Source organism: Artemia franciscana, chromosome 1 (assembly GCF_032884065.1).
Source record: "Artemia franciscana chromosome 1, ASM3288406v1, whole genome shotgun sequence".
Classification (NCBI taxonomy): domain Eukaryota; kingdom Metazoa; phylum Arthropoda; class Branchiopoda; order Anostraca; family Artemiidae; genus Artemia; species Artemia franciscana.
This window is the reverse complement of record NC_088863.1, coordinates 31,069,417-31,090,520: the sequence shown is the minus strand read 5'-3', so window position 1 is coordinate 31,090,520 and position 21,104 is coordinate 31,069,417. Positions and strand designations below refer to the sequence as shown.

The following is a 21,104-nucleotide window of genomic DNA, read 5'->3' as shown; positions in this document are numbered from 1 at the left end:
AAGAGCAAGGTATTGAGGGGGTTGGGCAATACCTTTTATATTTGAAATAATTTCTGTTCGTTTTAAATTTTAAGGTTGCTCCTTACTTTCAGTTAAGAAACTTGCTTTTTTTTACTTAATCACAGATAAAGATTCATTCACAGGCAGCGACGAAATGTTTGTGTACCATACTTTCCCAAGCAAATACGCTCGGTGTGCCACCGACTTTAAAAAATTAAGTACATCAGATGGCACATGCCAGGCATGGTGAAAATGCATTAAGCGTGTCAGGGATTGTGCCACACCTGTGATAACTGTGCGGAACACATCGTTCCGAAATGTACACCAGGAGCAGGTTCCACTTTATAGGAGTTGGCGACAAATAAAAAATACAAAACAAGGACAAATACAACTGGAAACCAAAAAAATTACAGGGAAAATAATAAGAGCTTCGATATTTTGGGGACAGTAGCCCCAAATCTCCCCCTCCTCACACACGTACGTTCTCCGACAAGGAGGATATAGAAAATTACATGGCGTTTACAGCAATCCCTTTTTGTTCCGAAGTGAAATTATTTGCATTGCAGACCACCCCCTCGTCTCAAAAGATATTCCTGGATACACTTAAGGCGCTGATTCATAGTTTGAAAATTAATGGTCAGTGTAGAAAAGATCCAAAAGCAGCTGATAACTAAGATTTTGCAGACCCCTCACCACACGATGTACATATCGGGACGCTTCTTCTTCCACAATGCATGGTACCTTTCTAACTGACCGTGCCTCTTCATAGCGTGTGGTATATTTCCACCACACCGTGTCTTTTTGAGCCACAAGAGGCAAACTTTCACCATATCGCTGGAAATAGTTCACCAAACATTGCTATTATGGGATATGAATATATAAGAATCGTTTTAATATATCCATTGATTTCTTACTATTACTTAACACAATAATTGTGTAAGATGCTCTGATGGTTTGCTGTAATGTTATGTAATTTAAATCGCTGTGCAACTGCACCCCTTCACGCCATGCTGAGCATAGTCCCACTAATCCATGTCTCTTTCTCTCACAAAGGCACACTTCCACCATAGCTTAGCACCAAACAGTACAATTCTGCAACGCTGTGCATCTTTTGCCACGTTTGATACACTTATCCCAAGGTTTGCTTTTGTTTATCATGCCTTGGAACATATCCACCACACGACGGCCCAACGTACCATTCGTAGTTTATTTCCTCCGTGTGCCGCTTGGTGTCCACAATTTCGAAAATGGGCAACCTCCAGAGGCGGCTTTAGGGGATTGAGGGCACTTGACCCGAGCGAAGAAATTTTGGGGGTGGAAAATTTCAAATAATTAATGAACGGTTAAAATCATTTTGTAATTTTTGAAATTTTATTCTCATTAAAATAAAATAGAGAGTGCAGTTGGCAAGTATAAGATAATTGAATCTAAAATTTTCATTCTTCCCGTGGCTTCATCACCGTTCCTTGAAAATAAAAGTAAGTAGACCGAATTCAATTAATTTTAGTCTTTTGTGATATTTGGTATTCAAATTTTTCTTAAGAAATGGAAGTTTTATTAAAATTTGGCCTGAAAATTTTTGGAACAGGGAGTGGTGGCGGTAATCAATATTTTGCCCCGAGCGCAAAAGAGGCCACAACCACCATCGGCAACCTCTCGCTTGTAGATAGTCCATAAGTTGATATGAAGGTAGCTTGTATGGGCCTAATTTTTAATAGAAAAGGTCGAATCCCTTTTCTAAGCAATAACTTGTTGCAAATCTCCAAGACCAAAATTTTACCTTCCAGGTCATACTGGTCGAAAGGGCCACGCATCCATAAAGAATATCAGTGGAGAATATTTTGACATGAATAACTCATTCGACATGTTTTCTTGGATCGCACCTTTACTGAACAGAGAAAAAAGACTTTTAACAAAATTTAACACATTCCCCTACTATCATTACTCTTATTATTGCTAAAAATTAAATACATTTTTCTTTTCACTGAATATACTAAACTTGTGAATTACCTTTATAAAACCACGTAAGCTCCCATACGATTTAATTGTTTAAAAGTTCCAAAGGCTTAAGTGTTCAAGGGGGACGACACTAGTTACATTCCTATTAAGAACTAGAAGAAGATTAGTCTTCGACGTTTCGCGAGGTCAAGAGTAAAGATGGACTATCATCTCTAAAACTTCAAAAAGAAAAATAGTAATTATACGAAAGCAAAGGACCTTCCAGCAACTTCTACGACGATTGAATGCACTGTAAATTAAGGACAAGATAATTAGAATTGACACTAACACGTGCCTATGCAAAAATCTTGGATAATTAGGTACTCATTATGACAAATGTAGTTCCACTAAATTCAATTTCAATGAACAACAAGGAATACATTCAAATAGAACAATTAAAGTTTGAATCAATCAAAATAGGAAAATTAAACGGGCATAGATTGAGGTTAAGAAATTAACCTACAAACCATTAATAGAAATTTAGAATGAATATTAAGCGTCGGATGAATCAACTAAGGCAACTACAGAGTATAATACAGAATACAAATACATGCGGAAAAGTAAATTCCAAATACAATTCATTTTGTATTGTGGGAAACACAGAATGTGATGTCCAACAAACTAGACAGTCAGTAGTTCACAGGAGGTACATAAAGTCTTTATCATAAACTTCTAAACACGAATTACCAGGCCTAAACATGTTTCAAAAAACTTTTACCAGTTCATTACGCTTATTTTCAACTCTTCAACTGTGCACGGGTTGTTACTGCATCCCAGTTTAACCTATCTGCCGATTTGGAAGGCCAAAAACTTGTAAAACTGTCACTCTTACCCAAAGATACCGTTATTGCAACAATTCGTAGTTGACAGGGAAAGAACAAGAGTAGGCGTCTTTTTACCGGAAGATCGTACCATAGCACAACTTTTAGCGTTCAATGTCAATTGTCCATAAAATCAAGGCAGCAATTAAGAACTGCCTAAGTAAAGGGTCATGCGCCTTCAACGTGTTATTTTTCCTGACCACTTTGTATGGAAGGGGTGATCATAGAAACCTAGAAGGGAGCTTATTCGATAAGAAAATGAAAACTCAAGAAACCTTTTAAGAGTCGAAAGTTACTGATTGACAGCCAGCCCCATTCAAGTGCCCAGATTTTTGCTATCCGGCATCCCGTAGTCCCCAAGACATCCGATCAAAACCCTGATATCTCCATTTTCTATAATTAATATGCCTTTGGGGATAGCATGATCTCTAAATCCGTAGGGGCAAGAGCCGTGTATAATCCAAGTTGCCGATTTTTACACGTCGGTATTACAAAAGAAAAAGGGAGGCGTGTCTGATGTTGGGTTGTGATTGGCTCGAAACTTTCAGGAATCGTTCTCTGAGTCAAAAGGATCAAGTCTTTGTGCCAAGAAGAACACAATGACCCCTCCAAAAAACGAGAAGGGTTAAATACTTTGCCTTGGTCGATTCCGAACCTACATCCTTAAGTCCTTGAGCTATGGGGACCCTAATGCAAAACTAAAAAAAAAATATTAGCTCCTCCTAAAGCGAGGTCAGAAGGGGCAAAACGCGATCCCCCAGCTGCTTCCTATTTAAGGGTGATCGAAAAAACTCCAAGAGAAGAGGGAGCGCGAGGACTTCCATCAAATGCTAACTAGAGGGACACCTGAGAATTTGAAAAAAAAAAATCCACCTTCTTAATAAATCTCAACATATGGAGTTTCATTTTATCTTTACCTGCAATTTTTCATTTTGCGCCTTTCAAACAGTTCGTGGCAATGAACTGTAGTAAGCAGCGACCCGGCTCAATAGCCGAAACTCTAAATAACGGAATTTTGATACCAATAGTTACATTAAAAGAATCGTATTTTTATGCTAATTTTAAACATATAAGTTTCATCAAGTTTAGTCTTACCCATCAAAAGTTATGAGACTGAGAAAATTTACCTTATTTTAGAAAATAGGGGGAAAACACACCTGAAACTCAAAAAATCTTAACGAAAATCACACCATCAGATTCACCATATCAGAGAACCCAATTGTTGAAGTTTCAAGCTCCTATCTACAAAAATGTGGAATTTTGTATTTTTGCCTAAAGAAAGATCACTGATGCGTGTTTATTGTTTTTTTTCCAGGGATGATCGTATCGACCCAGTGGTCCTAGAATGTCGCGAAAAGGCTCATTCTAACGGGAATTAAATTTTGTAGTACCCTTTTTAAGTGACAAAAATGCAGTGCCCCTAGGCCCCCTCCCGTGCTCATATTATTCACAAAGTCACCGGATCAAAATTTTGAGATAGTAATTTGTTTAACATAGTCAAAAAACCTAATAATTATGTCTTTAGGTACGATTGAATCCCCCACGGTCCCCGGGGGAGGGGCTGCAAGTTACAAACTTTGACCATTGTTTACATATAGTAATGGTTACTGGGAATGGTAGTTTAAAGACATTTTCAGGGGAACTTTTTCGCGTTTTGGGGGGAGGGGTGGGTCGGGGTTAGGTTACGAGGAAGGATTTATCCATAGAGGAATTTTTCATGAGGAAAGAGAATATACATGAAGGGGTGTAGGATTTTCTAGCATTATGTAAGACAAACAATAAAAAAACAAATAAAAAAAAAGCATTTTTCCAACTGGAAGTGAAGAGCAGCATTAAAACTTAAAATGAACAGATATTATTACGTATGTAAGGGCGTTCGTCTCCTCCTCAATACCTCGCTCTTTACGCTAAAGTATTTCCAGTAATTTCAACTATTTATTCTACGGCCTTTGTGATTCATGGGTCATTCTTAAGGAGTTGGACCAAAATTCAAGCGTTAGTGTAAAGAGCGAGGTATTGACGAGGGGACAAACCGCCTCATATATGTAATAAAAAAATACAAACATAGAAGTTCGTAACGTAAGTTAATTCATATGTTACGTATATTTATTACTAATAAAAGCGTTCGTAAAAAAATTAAAAGTTTTATTTGCATTTTAAGTAACCAAAAGTTGGAGGGCACCTAGGCCTCCTCCCCCACCCTTTTTTTATCAAATCGTCCGATCAAAACTATGAGAAAGCCATTTAGCCCCCCAAAAAATTATTATGCAATTTTAGTTTTAATTATTCATGTGCGGTGAGCCAAAATCAAAACATACGTTAGTTCAAAAACGTTCAGAAATTAAATAATAAAAAAAAGTTTTTCCAGCTGAAAGTAAGGAGCGACATTAAAACTTAAAACAAACAGAAATTATTCTGCATACGAAAGGGGCTGTCCTCTCCTCGACGTCCCGTTCTTTACGCCAAAGTTTTTTATTGTTTTAAAAAATAGAACTGTGACAAAGAGTCAAACTTTAGCGTAAAGAGCGGGACGTCGAAGAGAGTACAGTCCCTTTGATATGCGGAATAATTTCTGTTCGTTTTAAGTTTTAACGTCGCTCCTTACTTTCAGTCGAAAAAACTTGTTTAAAAAAAAAAGCATATTTAAAGACATGATTCTCGTAGTACCAGACAACACATGGGCCTAAAACCGGGCGATCAAAACACTTTTTAATCAATCTCCATTTTCATTAGCATTTGACAAAACCAGTCCCACTTAGAAAACCACGGGAGCAATAAAAGAATGTGAACAGTCTTGGAAACAACCCTAAAATTTTCCAGGGTATAAAATTTAGTCAAAAGAACTTTTGAAAATGCATGAAAAAGGTAATAAAGGGCTAAAACAAGTAAGTTATTACCTTTAAGTATGGAAACGACGATACACAGGCCTATGGATGAGCTAATATTTTGAAACACTGCGAACGATCACTAGCCATCGATTTATGTACCCATCCCTCCTAGAAAAAAAAAATGTCAGCTTCTCCTAAATCAACATTCTTCCCTCCAGATCGAAATATTCATTATTATATCTCTCCTTATATTGCAAGGCTTAATCTATGTCTTTAAAACAGAAGACCAACATTCATCTGGTTTCCTATTTAGTAAACACAAAATAGTAAATTATACCTTGTATTAAAGAAGACTAGAAATTTGTAGTTAAAAACTTTTGACGAATACCTTTGTTGTACGATTTGTTATTCATCATTTTTCAGAGATCATATTGAGAGTCATTTATTCTAGAGATCAGCATAACGAGTGCGCTTCAAAGTTATGGCGGCAACGTCAAGGAATATCATATTTATGAATGTTTTCAAATTCGATCCATCATCTGAGCATATTGAATTTATGAATTGACGTAATCAGACGAAACAATGAGGGTGAGAATGCGTGAGAGATTTTAAGTGGGACAAAAAATAGCTCGAGTGAGGAGGGTAGGCTAGGATGAGAGATGATTTCCCGATTATGTTTCAACGTAGCAACAACAGCATTTTGTATTAGTAGAAACACTTAAAGAATAATTAAACGATGCTCAGAAGGCACCCAGGGATTTTTTCACCTTTATTTTTAAATGAGCACACCACGACAACATTGGGTATAATTTTGTCACAGTTGGACACTAATCTTCCACCCGTGTTAAGCATGTCATTGGTTTACAATTTTTAACACAAACCGACTATAACTACACAGATGCCAATTTATTATTATTATTATTTATTAAATATAAAACCAACTAGGGCCACTTACAAAGAAAAAACAAATAGAACAAAAACAGATAAATCAATAACATATAAAAAATAATCAGCAAAAAAAAAAATCAAATCATTCAAATAACAATGGTACATTTTGACAAACTGATATAGGCCCTTATCATACAGATTAAAATCCACCAAAATATATGCTGTAGCCTAAGATAACTGGGAGTTACCTATAACAAATAATGAAACATTTCGTAATGTGATGTTACGTTTCCACCAAGTCAAAATACACGGCGGTGAATCTAGTCCACACGCATTGCGGTCGTTTTAAAGAAGTAATCAACTGGTCCCACTATTTTTCACCATGTCGATTGTGTATTGTGAAGATTTTAGAAACTGTACTAAACGTCTCGCGATTGGTACTAACTGACGCATGCAATTGGAATTTTTGGGAGTAGATAAAAATAATTTTCTCTTCAAGTTTCTTATAGTCTTCAAATACTGAGGTAGAATTAAATCTAGGCTATTTATATATGTGCTAGTTGTGGTTCTAAGTTTAGCTACTCCTCTGTTATGAATCGCTAAGGATAAACAGGTATTAAGAGGAAAGGGGCGAGGCTAATGAGCCACATTTGACTTTTCAGTTGACTTTGTTTGGCATTATGAACTAACTGTTGATGAGAAATCAGTGAAGACAATAATAGTAACTACACAAAATTAACTAACTTTTGTTTAAAGCAGAGAGTCGATTTTTTTATGAGATCAGCTCAAGTGCCAAATCATGGCACTTTCTCTCTCATATGCCTTTGTAAATCTAGATCATGTGCTTTATTCTGGAATAAAAAATAAAAAAAAAAATCGAAAAACGGTTGACTACCCTAGGCAGGAGTTTTTAGAGATTCTTTGCCCTGCTATTTAATTACCTGTAAGTACTTTGAATGAAATTACCTTTACAGACGTAAATAGCACCTTTGGAGTGATTCAATTTATATTATTCAATACAGAATGTCCTTATAGACATTCATCTTCAGCTTATATTTAAAACTATTGTATCAACGTTAGTAGCCTATGTCTATAAAATGCCATGCTTTTATTCTATCTGAAACCTGTGCAAAACGTAAAGGACAAAGAGAAAAATATGAGTAAGCTACTAAAAAATTGGCAGAATTCAGTTGACACCTATATGAGTCAACTCACCACTAATAAGGTTAAAGGGTATCAGGTATAAAGGTAGGGGATGCATCATCAAGATAAATCCATCCCTAAAACATTCGAATATTTGTTAGTTTTCATTTGCAATTTCTGCCAGACTTGCCCTCCTTCCGAACAGATGTCCACGTAGGTGCCCTCACGCTTTTATCCTATCAAACATTAAGTATCATTTTCTGCATTAATTACTTCTCAGCAATAGGGAAAAAAGAGGCCAGATCTTTAAAGGGAGGGAAATCAAAGAAGTTATTTCCAAGGAGGGGGGTCTTCATTTTCCAAATCTTCTAAGAGTGGAAAATCCCATTCAATAATCCCCGTCCCTATGTATAGCGTATGCAAATCTCTAAGCATTTGGATGTTTCTCTATATTTGGCATAACTGTTCAGGTTCACACAAAATTCGTCTTGTTTTCTGCTTGAATTATCTGCGAAGTGCAGATAATATTCTGGTATTGTGTTCGATTCTGTATTCGATATTTATATTGTATTTGATATTAATCATAGAAGAGTTCTCAATCTGAATGACTGAAGGACCTAAATTGAGGCCCACTTTCACCCCCCCCCCACCCCCAAAAAAACAACCGACAACAAATAAAAATACAAAGGAATCATACAATACGTTTGGGGGGGGATTAAAAGGACTGGTTTAGAACTTTTGCTAAATAATCTCTGAATGATCCTAATTTTCGAAATGGTCAACCTATCGGCAGTACTATATTGATTTCTGACGTCTTCAAATTAACCGATTCGATATTGTATTTGGTATCCGAGCGAGTCGTCGAGAAGATAGCTATTAAATGTTCTAATGACGATAATTGTGCATTCGAATATTAAAGAATACTGGCAGCAAAAGCCAAGTCTATTGGGTTCTCATTAGGGGAAACCTCCTTCTGTCAGAACTCAGTCTAGCCTGAATAAACCTAATCCTTATTTGTTTTGAAATCTTGGGTCAACAACGAAATAATGGAGCAGCTTTGCGTATCAAATTACAACGGCGGCATTACATAAGGTATATATTTACACAGCTCAGATATATGTAAGTAAACAGCATACGGGGGGTATTAAGAAAAAAAATTGGCAAAACGTAATTCAAAAAATGAACCAAGTCACAAATAAAAAACAAAACTACACACGCTCTATTTGATGAACTCATGAGAAACAAAAAGGTCTTTCTTTGTAAGTCATGTTCTCGGAAACTAAATAATCTAATATTTTAATAGCGGATCACAATAAGCACTCAACTTTCCCCAAAAAAATGTTTTCCACAATTTGGTTCTTTCTTTACTTCGAACAGTTTTCGTGAAATATATTTTCCATGTTAAGCTACTAAAACATTGTTTCTTGATTATCATTTTCCCTCCCGATCGTTGACTGTTTAAATTTATCAAAAAATAGTCTGAGCTCCACGGAGAGAGACAAAGGAAAGGAAAGATATATAGCCTACATTATAGAGACTGCTATAATTATGTTTTGGTAAATTATTGATTTAGAAACAAAAGATTCCGCTTTATAGTTTTCTTGAAAATCCATATAGGAAGGGGGGAGCTTTTGAAGACGAAAGCTTTCGGCCGTTCATCAAGGTTCCAGTATTTTGGGAATTCCATAGCGGGCCGACGCAAGCCGTCCGAGTGAAATGAGGCCTGCGAAACTAGAATTCTTCCAAAAAAGACCTGGCGAAGGACAATTTGCAAAAAAATATAGCTAAGGGTGTTAACATAATTAATTTTTATGGTGGATCCAAATATATAATACAAATCTTCCATTCACTCACATATTAGGAGAAATATTCTTTAGTAGGTTATTCCTTTTTTTTGGATTTCCAAAAATCATAATTACGAAATAAACTTTACAAGAAAGTGCAGTTTATGCGTAAATAATTTCTAAAATCCTACTGCCTTTCTGATTATTTTTTAAATGAAATGAAAACATTGAATAAGACTTTTAAAAACAATAAGCGTTGAGAGAAAAAAAAATGTTTTAAACAAGTAACAGTAAATGTCCGAGTATTTCGACTTCACACCCAGATGATTTAACTGTCAGAAAACAAGAGAGAAAAATAGCAGAAAGAAATTAATAAATACAGAGAAAGATGAGAAAAAATACAAACACTATGCAAAAAAAAAGAAAGACTCAAATTTCACCAGCTATGGTACATTATGTGCTTTTAAATAAGCACAGTACGATAAAGCGCAAAACACATGGTGTGGTGGTGACTATGCACTATTGTGTATGTCTGAGGTGTTTTCTAACAGAATTAAACAACCTTTTTATTTAGAATCATGATATATAACATAGGTAGTTAGTTAAAATTAGATATAGGTCATAAGCCCCATTAATGCGCATATCTTTTTTAAAAATTGAATAAATTTTCGCTTCAACTATTTTAACCAAATTAAGCCGAATATTCCCTTTTTTACTTCCAAGTGCAAAATTTTTCTGGAGCATATAATTTCCTTATCTTCTTTCTTTTTAGGAGTATACGAGGTTCTGTCCAGTTTCTTAATTAAGGTGTTCTCTCCCTCATTTATTTTCATATTAATCCCCTTACAAAATTTTTATTGGTGGCAATGATTTCTTTCAGACTTATGTAACTGTCCAATGCAATAACCACTCATTTTTGTTAGATCAAACATTGTGTTACAGCGTAAAATATGAAATCAATATTCCGCAACTACTACGGAAATTTCTTACAAAAGTTTGTAAACTAATATAAAAATTAAAGATAAAATTACAAAATACAATATAAAGCTGCTTTTAAACCTCAATTAACTGCCGGATCTTTACCAAATGCTAAAAAAGGCGTAATACCAAAAAAATAGACTAACTGGTGTATAGAACATTCTGCTCTCGTAGAGAATTTAATATGGAAAGAACACATACCAAATTTAGAAAATGTTCCAATACCAAAAATCTACAATAGATTCACACAATAGACTTATATATGATATATTCTATGTAATTATAATTATATATTATTATTATTATAATTATAATAATATAATTATTGTATATAATTGTATGTTTATGATATACTTATAAAATTATATATGATATAAATATAATAAACTATATTGATTATATATGATATGACAATAGATTCTTTAAATAGATTTGAAATAAAAGACAATAACCTTCCAAATCAGCAGTTGTGAAACATTTGTTTGATTTTCCACATCATAATATAATATTCGGTAAAATAACAATAGTTGATATCGTGTTGGACTGTTATAAAGTCTAGGAGGAATGATAAAAAATCAAAGATACAATATATAGAGAAAATAGAGAATAATATAAATAAAAACGAGGAAGAATTTAGAATAAATTCTATTTATAATAGTTTGATACAAACAAGCTTGTATGCTTATAATAAAGGAAAAGATAGGGGAAATATGAATTCCGTCCCCAAACAGGTTTGTACTTGGAGCACCGGCTTCAATTGGATAGGGGCATGTGGCCCCAAGATTTTTTGCTCTCTCCCGTGTTGATTTTGAAAAATGCCTTTTATGGTATATTCATTGAAAAAAGATCAAAGCAAAAACAATTTTGCGCCACCCTCTTCACTTTGAAAATATACAAATATAAATTTTGTTTGGAGTAGCAAAAGAAAGAATCATTATATTCTACAAAGATAAAAATAGTAAAGGCATTTTGACCAGTATGTCATTTAATTAATTATATACTGTATATCATTATCCAGTATATCATTTAATATCTAGGAATTCTAAATCAAATAATTCTTCATTTTGTTAGTATCTCATATCAGAAGACAACTCAAGCATACACAATAGTATGCAACAGTCGCACAGTCTTGGCTTTTGTGCTTTGAAATACTAAACTTGCCTAAAACAACAGGCATAGTTTTTGAAATATGAGTTCAGTTCGTTTAATTTTTTTTATAGCATTTATTTTTCTTTATTATCCTTTTCTATATTTTCTAATTAATTTAAACTAGGTATTTTTCTTTCCTTGTTTTCCCAAAGACAAAGGTTTCTGGGTGTGAAGACGAAATAATTACACTGTGTTGATTTTTTAGTATAAAAGTTTTATTTTAATATTCACGATTTTATTACAATTTTCTATATATTAATTTGATTTGTGGTCTGAGCCTACAAGGGCAACTCAAAAAGAGTACTACCCCCCACTTGAATCCCACTTAACACTATTTTCAAATGTAAAGTACGCTACCGGATAATGCACTACGGATGTAGACTCTTCTTGTCCCCCAATAAAAATACTGGAGCTACTCCCTAGCCCATATATAGCCCTAGTCGGCACTTATCAATTAAACAAAACACACCCAAAAAGTGAAGTTAGGTTAACTCGAATTAAATAAAGCAATTTATGATGATAAAATAAAACTTTAGAAACAAAATTATGGACACCTAACCGAACTCAACCTAACCCCTGATCATATATTAAATATTTAGTTAAAATGTAGCTACACCGTAGTTTTTTTTTTTTTTTCACTAAAAATAAGCAAATCATAACCAATTTCAGAAAAGCGAACCGGTTATTCCGGATATTACACTGCGTAATTCTCGAATGTGTTTTGTTTAACCGATAAGTACCCCCTAGGCTATATACAAAACTAAAAGAAAGCACGAGAACAATGGTATTTTTGCTTTATAAATTGCAGCATGTTTCTACAAATCAAATTTTCATGTTGTCCTCATTTACAATCCAGATTCCCAAATAATTTTTAATAATATATTTATCCGACTAATTTGAATTCTTTTGCGATCTTTAAACGGGTCAAGAATACAGCTACCCGTTATAGTCACCCGAAAATACAACCACTTGCTAAAAAGAAAAAAAGAAAACGCAAAAGATGTAAAACAATAGAGAAATATATTAATCAGAGCCGTATTTAGAACCATTAGGGGGGGGGGCGTCGTCAGTAACTTTGGAAATTTGAAAAGAGCATCTATTAAGGAATGCACTGATTTTACTGTTTTCGTCATTAGTTTCCCATTCAAGAGCGTTGCTCTCCTAGACTTGACTATTACGAATTATGATTAGTTCAAACAAAACTTGCGCTTATACTTTTTTGAATTCAGAGTAGAAACCCCATTTTTCCAGTTCTATTCGATACAATTAAATTAGATTACTGAATATCCGGCAAGTAATGATTCCATAGAATTTGCATAAAAAGTCAGAACTACAGAATCCAGACCTGAATTATGAGGATGAAGGCTTTTTGACATAGGTAAAACAGAGGGAATAATTTTTTTATCATAGTTGCACAGTGACAGTCTCTTATAATCATAGTTGCACAGTGACAGTCTCTTATAATCATAGTTGCACAGTGACAGTCCTTATAATCATAGTTGCACAGTGACAGTCTCTTATAATCATAGTTGCACAGTGACAGTCCTTATAATCATAGTTGCACAGTGGTTATAATCATAGTTGCACAGTGACAGTCCTTATAATCATAGTTGCACAGTGACAGTCTCTTATAATCATAGTTGCACAGTGACAGTCTCTTATAATCATAGTTGCACAGTGACAGTCCTTATAATCATAGTTGCACAGTGACAGTCTCTTATAATCATAGTTGCACAGTGACAGTCCTTATAATCATAGTTGCACAGTGACAGTCTCTTATAATCATAGTTGCACAGTGACAGTCCTTATAATCATAGTTGCACAGTGACAGTCTCTTATAATCATAGTTGCACAGTGACAGTCCTTATAATCATAGTTGCACAGTGACAGTCTCTTATAATCATAGTTGCACAGTGACAGTCTCTTATAATCATAGTTGCACAGTGACAGTCCTTATAATCATAGTTGCACAGTGACAGTCTCTTATAATTTTAGTTGCACAGAGACAGTCTCTTATAATCATAGTTGCACAGTGACAGTCTCTTATACAGCCCCAATAATAACCTATATTTTCTCGCTGTTATGGATTTCGTGATACGTCAGGTTTTCTTTTTTAAACAGGTTTACTGCAGTCTAGTCCCGATGAAATCCAATTTCGCCAGAGTAATTGATTGCAATAATGGATAAAAATATTACTTGAAATGAATTTAAGATGTGGATTACAATGGAGGAAAACATGGTAATCTGATTAATAGAAATATACTCCACAGGATATTTGGGTATATGTGTCTTATAGCCACCACACTCAAGATCTTGTATCGCGAAACAGGAGACAATAAACGGTTTCCATGGTCTTCATACCAGACAGTATCAGCTTCGGCTCGGTAGGAAACTACACTATAGCTATATTTTAATTAAATATTTAGTTGGTATTTTAGTTAGGTTAGGTTAGATTTGGTTAGGCATTTAAAATAATCCGGTCTGGGCGGCCTCCCTTCCATAATTCTTTTTTGGAGTTTTTATAAATTTGTTGATAAAGTATTATATTTTCATCATATTTTTTGTTTCATTAGCATTAACCAAACTTCTTAAAAGAACTCGAGTCTTGAGGCTGTAAGACACATTTATCAAAACTTTCTGTGGAGAATATTTCTATTAATCGGATTAGCTTGTTTCAGTATGGAACTTCTTGTACAAAACCCTTCTCTTTTACCAAATTTAAACTTGGAAAAATCGAAACTTGAACAACTAAACTGAAAAGTAAAAGGACCATAGAGGAGGGGGGAGGGTACATAGACAGACAAGCAACCATGATATTTGGAAACAGCATAACAAGGAATCTAACGGTACCCGGATGTGGTTAACCATAGAAAATTTACCAATTTTTACCTATTACTTGGCTAGGTAGAATGTGAACACCAGCACTCAATGCGTCTTTTTATATTTGATGATCAATTCCAACACAAATTATACTTTAAATCCTTAGGACAAGAAGTACTAAATCTTGTTCCTTACTCTATGCCAGTAGAAAATGCTTAGTGTTAGGTCTACCACAAATTCTGGAAACCATTTTAAAACAATCACAGCCTAATAAATTTCTTACGTAAGCAATAGACGTATATGCTTCACCCCCTCCCCTCTTGGTACATAGACATATAAAACCTGCTATAAATATTCACACAGTTTTTTAGATAATCATGACAATTTTTTTCCAGCCAATGATTGTATCAATCTTTTCCAATTAATTGCAAAAATTATCTGTAAAATAACAAAAAGAAAAGAATCTATGGAAAGAATAGCCAAGGGGGGAGGCTAAAGAGTGGAATGTATTGCTTATTCAATGGACAACATTTTTCTGTTTTCTGGCTTTCCTTAAAAGTGACAAAAGTGCTGTATGTCGTACTTCATTATCGCAGCTGAGATGTGGTCAATCATGGCAAATTTACCACTTCTTTTTTATTACATGGCGAGGTAGAATGCAACCATCACCACTCGATAACGAAGGGGTAAAGTAGCCTAGTCTAAAATGGCATACTTTTAAGAATAATATACATATTTTGGATTTTTCAGTTGTTTGCTGAATTTCAGTGTTTCCCTCTGGAAGGGCCAATCACTAATTAGTACCTGAATAAATACGATCGTTTTAGGCTAGGTTAAGGTAGTTTTTGGTTTCAGGCAACAGCAATTGTTACAGTAGACCCATCATTCGTAAATAGGTAAATATTGTATTTGTAAATAGGCTAGTGTTGAATGAGGAATCCAATGATAACATATAGCTTAGCTATGCGGTTAACATTGGCACAGTTATTAGGCTAGCGTGATTTCTGTATGCCTAATCACTTTAAACACATCTGAGAATACTTTTTACCACCATTAAAGCGAAAAAAGCAACAAGACTTTATCAATCTACCTTACTAATCTGCTAGAAATGTTATCTTATCGTAAATCCAAATGAAATTTAATCCAATGAATAATAGACTCTTTCACCTTAATAGCCACTTGTTCTTTCAACAGCAGACAGAAATTGACTGAAGCATTAAGTTTTCCGACTTCGAAATCTACGAAATTGAACACCGGGCTTCTCTCTCTCTCTTTTGCTAAGCCTGTGGTAAAACAAATCAAACAAAAAATTAATTTGATTCTCGAAAAGCAAACATATTGTGGCTTATCTATCACTAGCCGATATATTCAGGTTACAATTTGAAAAGCATATTTTACTAGATAAAAAGAACACACCGCGTTATGCAAAAAAACTGCCTTCATTTGGGACGGGGAAGAGGATAGGGGAAGGGCATTTGCATTACCATTTTTTGGCTAATTAAACTAAACAAAATCGATAAAAACGCGAAAATTTTAAATAAGTAGATGCTTGTCGGTTTTTGAAAACACATAAAAGAATTAAACTTAGGTTACATCTCAGAAAACCGGTTTCAAAGCTACAAAAGCAAGTAATGGATGATATAATGCATTAGACATAGACAGAATGCATTGGACTTGTATAATTTGGGCTATACATTTGCACATTAGGGGGAGGGCTGAGGGCGAGGTTACATTAGGGTGGGTTAGATTCGGTTGGGTTATGTTAGACTTCCATAAAATTGTTTCTTAACTATTATTTTATCAGCATGATTTGTTAAATTTCATTAAAATTAACGTAACTTCACTTCCTTGGTGTATTTCGGATAATCGACAAGTAGCAATAAATAGAATTAAAAATAAGAAACAAACTTACAATTTGAAACTTACAGACAGCCAAGTATGAAGTCTGAGAAATAGAAATGTTGTTATTTTTTTTTTTTTCCTTTTTCAAAACAACTTTATGCTCATTAGAGGCAACGCTATAGCGTTACTTATTGTAAAGACCATACGGCTCATCTTTTAAAGTTCTAAAATTTAAAGTTCTAGTTCACCTTTTCAGAGTCAACAGAGATCGGAAAGCAACTAGTCCCCTCAAGGGTTTTTCCCCAAACCCGTCCGATAAAAATTTTGAGACAGCCACTTTGTTAAAAAAAAAAGTTAAAACATCAGAGAATAACAACTCCCGGTCAACACAACACACCTGGGCCCTGGGGCAGGCGTTGTAAGTTATACCCTGCGATCATATATTGGTCTTATCAAAGAGATACTCGTATAAACTTCAGAGAGGGCTCATTTGATTGGAAATTAAAAGTTCTAGTTCACTTTTGAAGAGTTAAAAGAGATAAAAGGGCGATTGCCCCCTCCCCACATGCCCTTTTTTCTCCAAACAAGTCTGATAATTTTTAATAATTTTTATTTTTATTAAAAATTGTTAAAACATCAGATAATAAAAACTCCGGGGTCGAAAATAGCCCCCAGATCCGGGGGGCAAGTGTTTTAAGCTATGCCCAGGGGGCATATAAGGTTCTTATGAAAGGAAAGGTCGTATAAACAGTAGTGATGCCTCCATCTATTCTATGATATCCCTTTCCCTAGTTTTAAACGCAGCCAACAGGTATATGCTACGTCATAGGGAATGTTTTCTATGAGATGCAGGTGCATGTTACATCACAGGGAACGTTTTTCTAAGAGATACGGGTGCATGTTACGTCATAGGGAATGTTTTCTAAGAGATATTACCAAATAGAGATTATTTGAATAGCTTCCAAGGCTTCTTTGGCCCATGAATACCGTGGTTGTTGCCTAAAAGAGTTTAGGTGTTACGTAATATGGTTAGCATGTTAGGTAATAGGACTTTTTAGAGGGCAAGGAAAAAAGCTATTACGTAATAGGGTTAGTTCCCTTTTGGTTGTTACGCAATACGACTTGTTAGAGGGCCAGGAAAAAATATGTTACGCAATAGGGTTCTTTTGCTTTTGGTTGTGACCCAATAGGGCTTGTTAGAGGACCAAGAAAAAAACTGTTACATAATTGAGCTAGTTTACTTTTGGTTGTTACGTAATAGGACTTGTTAGAGGGCCAGGAAAAAGTATGTTACGGGATATGGTTTGCTCACCTTTGGTTATTACGTAATAGGGTTTGGGATGTTACGTAATAGGGAATGCTAGAGTCCTTTAGCCAAGGCTCACGGGTTTTATTAAGACTTTTTTCTTCAAAACATTGTTTCAAGATATTTTTCTTTAAGACGTTTCAAGCCATCCCAAGACGTTTTTTACGACATTTTTTCTTCAAGACGTTTCAAGACATCCCAAGATGTTTTCTAAGAAATTTTTTCATCACAATTTTCTTCATGATTTTTTCAGTTCTTTTTTAATATTTTTTCTGATTCTTAAAAAACCCGCGGAGGTAAGGTGGGAAAAACCTTCAGGGCCCGCTAGTGGGGGACCTTCAAGACGCTGGGCCCTAACAAGCAATTCCAACAGGACCCCCAGCATCCAATTTCACCGGGCCCCCTAACCTAACCACCGGAGATGGAAGGGTCTAGAATCCAATTTTACGGGGGGGGGCTTCAATCCGATTCCAACGGTGCCTTAGTATCTAATTTCATCGGGAGTCTTAATCTAACCACTGGGGACCCTGGCGGACAATTTAACCGGGGGCTATAGCATCCAGTTTCATCGGGCCCCTAACCTTATCACCTGGGACCTTAGCAACCGATTCCAAAGGAGCCCCTAGAAATTAATTCCATCGGGGGTCCTAGCAGTCTATTATATCAGGGACCTAGCATCCAATTTCACTGGTACCCCCTAACCTGGCCAAATCAGCGGGTCCCCAAGTACTTAATTTATCTGGGACCGTGGCGAGCGATTCAAACGGGGACCATAGCAACCAATTTCACTGACAAGACGTTTTTTCAAGAAGTTTCAAGAATTATTGAGTTGTTATGTAGCATGAGAATGTTTACTTCTGTTAAGCGTGACGCATTCTAACGGGACTTCTTTTTTCAGTCCCCTATGGGGAATCCACGCATGTAACGGTGGAGGACAAACACATGGGATGTTACATAATTATTTAAGAGATATTTTCGTTCAATACGTTTTCTCAGAGGACCTTTATATTCCAAAGATATTATGTCCACATTAGGATTCGAAAGGGGCTTCCCCCAATGGAATTATGCCTTGGACATCTGGTCAGGAAATACTTTCTAGCGAACACGCTTCGAAAAATATGTGGTTTGCGTGTCACCTGACCATTATCTCTGAGCCATGTTAATATCCAGCAAAGCTATTGATTTTTGCTATATTAGATAAACCTGCATGCTAAGTTCTATTAATGCTCTAACATGACCTCGTTAACATCACTTGTTAATGAGAAACATCCCCATTAGCGTTTCTTTTTATGACTCCTAGTAACTGAGGCCAGCATGGCACAATGTACCAGCCCCGATGACACCATGGCACACATTATGACATCTAAGGGTTTTTCAACATTTTTCTCTTAAAGATAATATTTATAAACTGAAAAATTGCCATTGTTTTTGTTTTAACAGAGGAAACTTGTCATTCATTGCTAGGTTGTGATGTTCCATGACAATTCACGACATTAAATGGCTAAGACACGGCACTCTCTAGCAAGCACTATCACAATTTTTGGGAATTTTTCCTGCAAAAATAATCGGTCACACTAGAATCGATCGCTTAATTTTGATGAGAAAAATCCCCATTAGTGTTTCTTCTGATGACACCTAGCAATAGAGGCCAGCGTGGTACAATATGCCATTGCCCCAATGACACCCTTCTGACACATATTATTACACCTAAAGGTTTTTCAACATTTTTCTCTTAAAAATAAATTTATAAACTACAAAATGACCATTGTTTTTATGCGAACAGCGGAAACTTGCCATTTCAATGCTAGACTACAATGTTCTATAGCAATTTCCAGTCTGAGACACTCCATGGCTGACACACTGAACTCTCTAGTAATCAATATCATAGGTTTTTGTGCAGTATCCGTCCTATTTCTGTTAGACAAGATTATTCATTTCAGTTTCTGTTAGTATTTGACTTCACTGATCCACTTATAGTCGTTTCTGTTCTTTCTAAGTCCTATTTACTATATGACTTTATCTCTACTCGCATAGGTTTTATTGTGGCTCTTTAGATTCCTTTTAAATTCCTTTAGATTTCTTTTTTAGATTCCTTTTTACTTTTTGACATGTATTAAAATTTTTAATACACTTTTTAAGATTAATATTTAAATCTTAGTAAAACACTTCTTCCTTTAGTACTTGTCCCCCATCCCTAGCAAGCTTCCTGACGGCGGCCATGCATACAGTCACCAGATTGGGCAACTGGAACTTTTCTAGAACTATCTCTTCTTCCACTGAACATCAGCCTTCGAACAAGTTGAAGCATGTTTAATCCGGATTGCAGCAGTGGCAAGCAAACTAGCAAGATAATATTCTGAACTATTCTTATTGGGGGAAGTTCTTTACATTGCAGCCTGATAATATATTGAAACAGCTAAAATTTTCGTTTATAAATTATTTGGTAATTAGTACATATTCCTTAAGCTGATTATTAATTCCTATTTAATGTTCACTGGACCACGCTTTTATCAAACCACTTGCTTGGGGGGTCTTTAGACCCAAATTTGGGAGGAAGTTGTAGATACTCAAAAATACATACATTAATTAAGCTAATCTACCTATTAAGGTCATCATTAACAAAAAAGGAATTTTGAAGTTTCAGAAAGAGTGACAAAAGAGCAACAATTGATCATAAAAATCAATTCAAAACAGGAAAAGCAGAATGCCCATCTGCCCAGAGGACCTGGACACAATGTGCCCTCTAATCGTTTTACCCTTTCCGCCCAGATTTTGAAAAATACGTCTTTTGGGATAATTTTCTTGAAAAACTGAAAAACGAGAAATTTACCACTCTTATATTATGAAAAATACATTGCCCCCTACATTGTCGTGAATTGACACCACTGATCTTGATTCTATTGCTCATCGATATTTTTTCTATATGATGGATGCAATTAAACAGACTAATCAATAGTTTCATTGCGTGAATACAGTGTCATAACATGACCAATTAAAGGGCTAGCATTCATTATAGCCCGGAAACCGTGTCCGTGAGAGCATTCGCTTGCCTGTAAGGGCTAGGCCTTGTCCCCTCCAAAAACTAGAGGCCTTTCATAATTTTAACTGTAATTTCCTTAATTTTTATTTGGCTCATCTATAGCCCCCCCCCCCAAAAAAAAAATCTGTAATCTTCATCCGATGCCATATCCAAGTTTGTAGGGAATTTGAACCCTCTCCTCGAAATATTTACTCGACTCGTCAACACGTAACAAAAAAGTATATAAATAAATTTTGATGTTTTTTAAAGTTTATTTGTATTCCCTCCCTCCCCCCAAAAAAACAGGGGCTTACTGCTCATATGGCACTTGTGACAAGGCCGGAAGAGCCAAGAGCTAATATGGTATGAGCTCTGGCAAAATTCTAAGAATCAATAGATTGATTTGAAAGGAGAATCAGTGGCTTTATGCCGGTCGGGATTTAAAATAAGATCTCTGAGTCACGAGGTCTTTCTAAATATCAAAATTCATTTGAGATCCGATCACCCACTCGTAAGTGAAAAATACCT

General features: G+C 35.3%; 1 protein-coding gene across 3 annotated transcripts in view; it reads right to left on the bottom strand.

The window, feature by feature from the left end:
• The window catches only part of LOC136028506 (E3 ubiquitin-protein ligase PDZRN3-B-like), a 47,617-nt gene extending 31,979 nt beyond the window's left edge, over positions 1–15,638 (bottom strand). Inside the window, exons 1-2 of one of the 3 annotated variants that reach the window (XM_065706352.1) lie at positions 15,500–15,638; positions 5,717–5,815 (exon numbers count right to left, since the gene is read on the bottom strand). The gene's annotated coding sequence lies outside the window, so the exon portion shown is untranslated. The remainder of the gene's footprint in view (positions 1–5,716; positions 5,816–15,499) is intronic. The other 2 variants (XM_065706358.1, XM_065706364.1) reach the window with 2 other exon arrangements.
• Positions 15,639–21,104: the final 5,466 nt, after the last annotated feature.